Below are 8,315 nucleotides of genomic sequence, written 5' to 3'. Positions count from 1 at the left end.
TTGGCCCCCCCTACCCCCCCCCCTTATCTACGCCCCTGCAGTTGCAGTGGATGTTTATATAAGATGGGGGGGGGATGTTCTGCCCCAGGCGCCACTGATCACTAGATCGACTTTTGCTGCAGAAACATATTGGATAATCTCTGGCCAATCAGCTGCATGCACCATTTGGGCATTCTAGCAGCTGTATCAGCTGCTGTCAGAATATAATGCTCGCAGCGGGAGATTCATCAATCTATGCTGTTCAGTGTTGATGGAGGAATCCGTTATATTTTCTTCGTTCAGCCTGCAGGTTGACCAAAGAAAATATAACCTTGTTCACCCGACTTAAGGCTGTTGTGCGCCATAAATTCATTCCAAAAAAGATCAATACCTTTTTCTAAACGTATTTTAAATAATTTCTTGTTGATGTACAGTCAGAATGGTGGTATAAAAAAAGCAATAACACATAATCAAAAGACGTTTTTAATTTTAAGAAGCCAAAACTGTGGCGATGTTATGTTTTTGTGATATTTCAGTTCAACTTGACAGATCAATAAATGTTTTGTGGCTCCATCTGATAAAAAGCAAGGCACTAAAAAATCTTGTTTTCTAAACAGAAAATGTTGTCAACATGCAGTAAGTTATCATCTAGAGGAAAAGGGCTGATCAAATGTTCATACAGTAAATCCCCTAAAAATTACAGGAAAACAGTGCTTAATTTAATATAAAATACACATTTAATCTTCAATTCTACCAAAATAGAGAAGACATCCACCTCTAAAAAGTCATCCTCTAATACCGAAGAAGTAAAAAGCTTGTAAAACACAGTTTAAGCATTCCATCTGCATATGTTCAAGGTGTCATTTGTTTTTTTATGACTTCACTATTTTCAAGTTATCCATCTGGTGGTCAAGTGAAGACTAGATTATAGCCTATGGTATAAATAAATGATAGCCATTTGACAAGCTCTTTGCCAGATCCCTGCCCTGCTTGACAAATTAATTCCAGCAAATTCATCACAGTAAAAATGTTTGTGTTATTTCCACGCGCTGCTACTTTTTAAGCTTTTACAGTAAGTAGGCAAAAGTAAAATTGTCTCTAAATCTTGATAATGAAATGTGAGATATATTTAGTCAAAGTGAGCTGTGATAATCAAAAAAACAAGACAGCTATTTTCCCTAAAACACAAACCTGCATACTAATGCCTAAAGTTAAAAAAAAACCATAGGCAGCGAAAAGAAACTGTGCATCATTTACACCAAAAACATTCAGACTTTTTTACATCCTTGTTTGTTTTTATGATTTAATTCCCATACATATGGTGTGTATACCTAGAGTATGTAGAGTAGTAATTGGTAATGCTATCCAATACAGATGAGGAAGAAGGAGCCATTAAACAGCCATATTGTCTATGGTTTTCGGCAATATGCCAAAAGTGCCATTTTCGGCCGATATGTTTCTGCGGCCGATATATCGGTGCATCCCTAGTTATTTCATATATTTCTTTTGAGACCCTGGATGGGAAATATAAATAAAAATCCAAAAGGTATAGGACTTGCGGGCTTAGTGTGTGTTAGGAGACATGCATGTAGGGCTGGAGGCTCAATCCATAGTCTCTTTATTTAGGCTTTGTATATCCCAGCTACATGAAAAGTGGAGTCACACAAACATTCTTCAACTCAAAACTGAATAAGTGCGCTAGTGAGTGACTGGAGATGCTAACCAGTAGGCCTGGTTTCCTTCACCAGACAAAGGGACTTGGGAGGCAAAAGACTGGACTTCTCACATCAAGACCCTCCCCAGGAAGACGATGGGAAGGCAGGGGCTGGACCCTTTACACAGACATTATCTTCAGGCAAATCCTGGGAGGCAGGGACTCTTTTGGAAGGTCTCTTCAAATATGCATCCGCTTCCACAGCCCACATCACTGGCAATAACCCCTCAGTTAATGGCAGAGTAAATATATTCCTTACCTAATGCACTGCATCTTTGCACCTACAGAAGAGCATTCCCCAGTAGCAGGCAGAGGTGAAAAATGTTGTCGGGCTTAGGAAAAAAAAGCTTTTTGTATTAGGGTGTGCACACAAAGTACAAACACACACACAGACATATTATATATATATATATATATATGGCTAGGCATATGTGCAGGGCGCAGCCCCAATACAGTCAGGGAGACTGGAATAACTGAAATAAAACACAAAAAGAGGGGCGCCTTTCCTGGTGCAGATCAATTTATTCAACAGCGGTAAAAAATGAACTAGCAGGTACTCACAAGAGTAGAATGACAACAGGCTGTAGGACAGTAAAAAGACCGGAGCAGTGGAGGGATCCGTATGATACATCCTGTGTACAGATCAGTGTACTTGGTCAGAACATCATCATGTTCATCGTCATGTTCTGACGAAGGGGGCGTGCCCCGGAAACGCGTCGACACTTCACTGATCTGTACACAGGATATATTATACGGATCCCTCCACTGCTCCGGTCTTTTTACTGTCCTACAGCCTGTTGTCATTCTACTCTTGTGAGTACCTGCTAGTTTTTTTTTACCACTGTTGAATAAATTGATCTGCACCAGGAAAGGCACCCCTCTTTTTGTGTTTTCTTACATTATATATATATCATACACAGAGCTGGAGCATCCCCAATTCCCATCTCTTCAACTGTCCCATACCTTGTCCAGCAGGGGTGCAGTAATGAATGCAGGTGGTCACGTGGCAGGTGGTCACCCAGGTGGTCATGATTGGATGGGAAGCCTGGGAAGGCACAGCCACTCCCTCGCAGCTTCCCAGGCACCGAGGACTGTGGCTGTTATGTGAGAAATGTAAGTGTCAAGTGATGCTGCTCTTTGTATTGTTGAGGCAGTCACAGAGAGATCTTTGTGTCTTTGTGATCTCTCCTCTTGCTCAGTGACTAAAAGCACTGCCCATTGTTGTGGTTTTCGGTCTTGTGCTCAGGGTGAGTAGGGGCACACCTGGCGCACCCCCTGCGCACACCTATGGGGACACTATCCCGAGGTCCCTACACAAGAATACTGTTTTAAGAAAAATGGGTGACCTATTGCTTTTCTTTCTATGAACTTAGAATAGGGTTGTTTGTACTATAATGGATTCAAACATATTTGCAATGACAGACAAAATGTTAACCAACTTCCCACTACTGTTTATGTATCACACAGACTGAATAAAATGGTTGTTTGTAACAACCAGTTGTTAACTTTTGTTTCAAACCTCAGTGATCACAGCCTAAGCCTGGTCAGTATTTAGGGACAACATAGGAGCATTTTACCCTGTTAACTAGCTCTAACATATTTTAGTGTAATGATCTACATGAATAGATATGGTTTTACAACCATGAAAAACTTTGAACAAACTTTCCTTACCCTTTTCCCCTTATCCGCAAATGTGGTTCCACTTCAAATTGTTATACATACCTAAATCTTAAAACCAAGGCCTATGGCCTTAACGCCTTTTTTACCCACTGTCCGATTGTGCGCAGTTCAACACCCTAGACTTCTATAAGGTTGGGAGGCGGATCCACTCCTATTCGTCTACCAGTCCTAGAAAAACTTTGTTTAATTTTTTTTTACCCTTAAAGTAATATAAGCACATACTGGAAGTTTAGGAAATGTTTCACTTGAACACAAAAAAGGTGGTTTAGAGCCATGAAGAGCAGGCTCCAATATTTCCTGGTAATGTCAGAATTTGCCCAGGCATTTTATTACAAGAATTTAGAGACTGTAGATGACACAGCACTGTAAAATTTGCCAGCAACAAAACAATTTTAAATAGAAATACTAAAGACAAAAAGCACAGGCTGGGGTTTTACTACAAGAATTTGAAAGTTACAGAGGATGTAACAGTGTAAATCTGTCTAGCAGTAGGACAGTTTTAATGAGGGAGAATTGAACAAAAGGTACTAGAGACAAAGAATAGAGGCAGGTGGTTTACTACAAGAATTAGGAGACTGCAGATGACACAGCACTGTAAAATTGGCCAGGAGCAGGCCATTAAAAAAAAAAAAAACAAGGCAAGGCTAAATTTATGAGAGCAAAGGCTGGGGCTTCACAACAAGAATTAAGATACTGCAGATGATACACAAGTGTAAAATTGTCCAACAGCAGGACCCTTTTAATGAGGGAAAATTGGCCAAAATGTACTAGAGAAAAAGAGTAAAGGCAGGTGTTATACTACAGGCATGGTATCGCATGCGCTCCCGCATTGCAGAGATCTGGACAAGGGCTTAGGGTTTACATCTACTTTAAGAGACCAATACCTACAAGCCCTACACTAATCTGTACCTACACACTTTATAAAAAGCACCTACTATAATGTCCCTGTCATAGATAAGCATATTGTCAATTTGTCTGCTGGGTACCCAACATGTTATCCTGAGTGGGCTGACTTATCCAAACACCCCCTTATTGGCCCCTGTAAGCCATCTGAGCTTATTTCAAAGGCTATGAGGTGCATTATTGATAGTTGGTTGCTATGCCAGTGAAATTGTGCAATAGTTTGCTATATCTGTGTGCCACAAATGGGCTGGGTTTGCCTTAAATCAATATTGGTCCCTAACCCGAATCTCACCTCTGGTATTAACATATAGTTATTAGAAATTCATTTTTGATAAATTACACAATTTCAGTTCACTTGAATAAGTGCATGCATTATTTTTCTTTTTTTTTTCTTACAAAACAATCATGCAATTCAAAAATCCAGATTGCATTAATCTACAATGTACATAATTCTCTACTGAATGATTGACACATTTGCAATCTGCTGATGACACATACACTCACTTTGACCAATGTGTGAATCAATTAACTTATCTGAAGGATGTATTCACTTTTTATGTTTTATGTTTATCAAAAGATACACAGTTTAGATAATTCACCCAAGAATACAGTTCAGTATTTTGTATTATTAAACTCAAGGTGCAAAGCCTTAAGAGTTTTCTATCCATCTGCTTTCTTTCTGTAGTAATAATTTATGCAAGTCATCTGCCCCTCTGAATTTGTTTCACTACCTTGGGCATATGAGTGCCAAACCTGATAAAACATTTCAGAGAGTTCTGCGCATCAAAATCAAATCAGTTACAATTTATGAGCATTCAGGCAGTTAAAAATGCAAAAGGAAGCAGGTATGCACAAATTATTACTACAAAGATACATATAGGGATAATGAATTTCAAACCCTTAGGTCCCTTTGGTTTTAATGATAAAGATTAATTAAATATGTATTCTTGGGTGAATAAGCTGGGCTGTAGCTGAAATCATCTGTATTTTATATGATAAACATGCACTGTAATAATATTTATAGTTTTGTATAATAAAAAAGTGGAAGCATGACCTCCCATAACAGTAAAATAAAATATATACTTGCTCAGTGATCACTGCATGTTTGTAAATAATTGAGGACATAGTATGTTTACTGTGTCCCCAATTATGAATGAATGGCAAGTGATCTACATCACTTCCTGTTCATTCATGATTGTGGATATGGTAAACATCTCTACAAGTATGAATGAACAGGAACACTCAGTACAGAGGCTTCCTGTACATTTATAACAGGGGATACAGAAAAAGGGATTGAGGACTCTGTGTTCTCAGTTTCTTTTATTTTTAAAATTTTATTTTAAAAGGGAAATATCAGGCGTCTGTTTAGACCCCTGATACTTCCCTGAAGCCCCCAACAGTGAAGTAAAAAAATAAAAATATTTAATAAATAAATACAAAAAAGATAAAAAGGTTATAAAAAAAATTTTTTTTTAAAAATTGTAAGGTTAGAAAAAAAAACAATTCTGTTTCGGCCTGACATTTTTTTAAATTTCGGTTTTGAAAATTTGATTTCGGTGCACCTCTAGTATTATATAAAGTGCAGCACACCTAACTTACAGGTTTCCTCCTGCAAAGTTCCACAAATACTTACTGAGTCTGTAAGTGAAGTCCAACTAAAACAGCTTCCCTTCATGATGTGGCAATAAGAAGGAATGCTGTACTGCTCTGCAATTCAGACTCAGAGCAGACTTGCCGCTCTCATGTAAGCCGTGTAGGCTGTATCTGGTGGACTACAGTAGTCTGAAAAAATGTTGCAGGCTGTGTGGCTATTAGCATTGGCACTGCTGATGCACAATCAATAGCTTGCCAATTAGAACCTGACAACACCTTTTTTTTTGCTCATGGAAGCATGCAAAGCACAAGGAGGATTTGGCTCAGTCAGGGAAGGTAAAGGAATTTTAAGGCTTGTGCATAACTGGATTTAGTGCTTGATGAGAGGAATCTTTAGTTGTACTTTAATAGCATTCCCTTGAAAATGAATGCATCCCTCACCACTCTAATGGTCTTTATACACACTATAATAGAACAATAAAGCTGTTAAATGTAAAAAGAAACTTTATGTGCTGGACCAGTATATTTTATACATCCTTGCATTCTATCAAGCAAGCCTGTGTCTTTTAAAATACAAAAAACTTACAGCATCCCACATGTCTATTTGCATCTTAAGATTAACTACAAAAACACCAGGACAGGCTGTTATGAAGATTCCGACCAAAGTTTGTAAGGTTGTGCTTTGGCTACTTGCCCTCCCACCTCTATAACAACCGAGTACCCCTACGACACCCTGTTAACGGCTAAATAAGATGAAAAGCCTAATTGACCAAAATATAAGCAAGGCAGTTATATTTATTTCAAAAGGCCAAAGGTACACTTTAACACTTTGATGTTTATATTAAAGGAAGTTTTGCGGTCTTACACTTACACAGGCTAATCTAGTCACCATTAAACATAATTTCATTTTTTGGTGTTTTGAAATTGCATGATGTAGTCACCAAACATTCTGCTGTAACTTGATTGAATAATAGTTGAGCGGTATGGTAAAAGTTAAACCCTCTTGCATACTATTGGTTCATCATAAGAAGGTGTGGACAAAAGCCCCTCCTTTTAATATCAGTTCACAAATATCAACAGGGTGCTTGTACTGTATATATTGATGTCCAGCCACAATTTATCCACCCATACCTCGGTTACCAGTTTTCTCAACTTTAATAATTCCTCCTGTCTCTTTTTTTTTACTGTATATTTTATGTCTTTAATATCCTGTTCTTTTTAGCATTTTTTGAATAAAGCGTTGTTTCAATATTTACAGGTGTTTATTATACTGCTCAATTTCTGTGCATTATCGTCTAAGCATCTGGAACTATTCATGGGTATATATGAATTTGAACTGTCTCCTCATGTAAAAACAATTTCCTCTTTTGTATAATTCCAAGCCCAAAAAGTTAACACATTGTTTGTTGTATTCATAAGTGAAGTTAATGTCCCAATCATTATTGTTTAAGTGCTCCATGAATGTAACTAATTTAGTTTGCATTTCCATTCATAATAGAAAGCAGTAATAAATAAATCTAAACCAAATAATAAAAGAACTATTCGTACCAGAAATAATACACAACCTTTCCTATAATTCCATGAATAGATTCTACATGCTTATTGTGAATTTTGTGCTCACAACACTCCCTTTTTCTGTAAAAAATAAATGTCAGAAAATAAAAAATAGCTATGAGTTAGAAAATAAATTCAACAATTTAAAATTAACTCTATAGGGTCTAAACAACCTCTGTGAATGTTCGTTCTGTGTAGCTATATGACAAAACACACTTTTAGTTGTTTCTTTACAAGGGAATGCATTTTCAAAATATTTTTAATGTAATATTGCATTATGGCCACTAGCCAGCACTGAGGAGAATAGCAAATAAATACTCTTTTGCTACTCAGCTCCATTTAGTGTCCATAATGAAGTATGAAGATATGCAAAGCATGTTTGTTTTTGCCTCTATGTGCACAGGAAAAACCATTCACAGAGAATAGCAGGGTAATGGCTCTGCAAATGGTTTATAAATAGACCCCTAAAATGCTTATATGTGGAAATCTCCATAATTATCTGGTTCCTGCCGCTGTTTCTATGTCCATTGTATTCCTTATGATCCTTAACTGAGAAACCCTCCTAAACACAGGATATCACTGATAGTATTAAATACTTAATCTATTTGGAGTAATTCTTATTTTAAATAGTGTCTTTTACTTCCATTAGTTACATATTGATTGTTGTCAGGCATAGCTCCTTATTGATTGTTATCAGACATAGCATATTGTCTTCTATCTAAACTTTTGTCTCCTCTCCTAATGACATTATTGGTCCTGGCATGCTGCACTTTAGTAGTTTTGAGAAACCATTCCCAGTATACATAACTAATTCTACATTTTTACTCTTTTTGCATATTACCCCTTCTTCTGTGTCATTCTACTAAACATATACATATTTATATATATATAT

At 37.2% G+C, this 8,315-nt stretch overlaps 1 protein-coding gene across 1 annotated transcript in view; it reads right to left on the bottom strand.

The window, feature by feature from the left end:
• The window catches only part of LOC108800146 (heparan-sulfate 6-O-sulfotransferase 3-like), a 66,117-nt gene that overhangs the window by 53,069 nt on the left and 4,733 nt on the right, over nucleotides 1-8,315 (bottom strand). The window lies entirely within an intron of this gene.

The sequence above is a fragment of the Nanorana parkeri genome, unplaced genomic scaffold (assembly GCF_000935625.1).
Source record: "Nanorana parkeri isolate BGI_ZX_2015 unplaced genomic scaffold, ASM93562v1 scaffold1936, whole genome shotgun sequence".
NCBI lineage: Eukaryota > Metazoa > Chordata > Amphibia > Anura > Dicroglossidae > Nanorana > Nanorana parkeri.
Note: the sequence above shows the minus strand (reverse complement) of the source record. Positions and strands in the feature narration are given on the sequence as shown.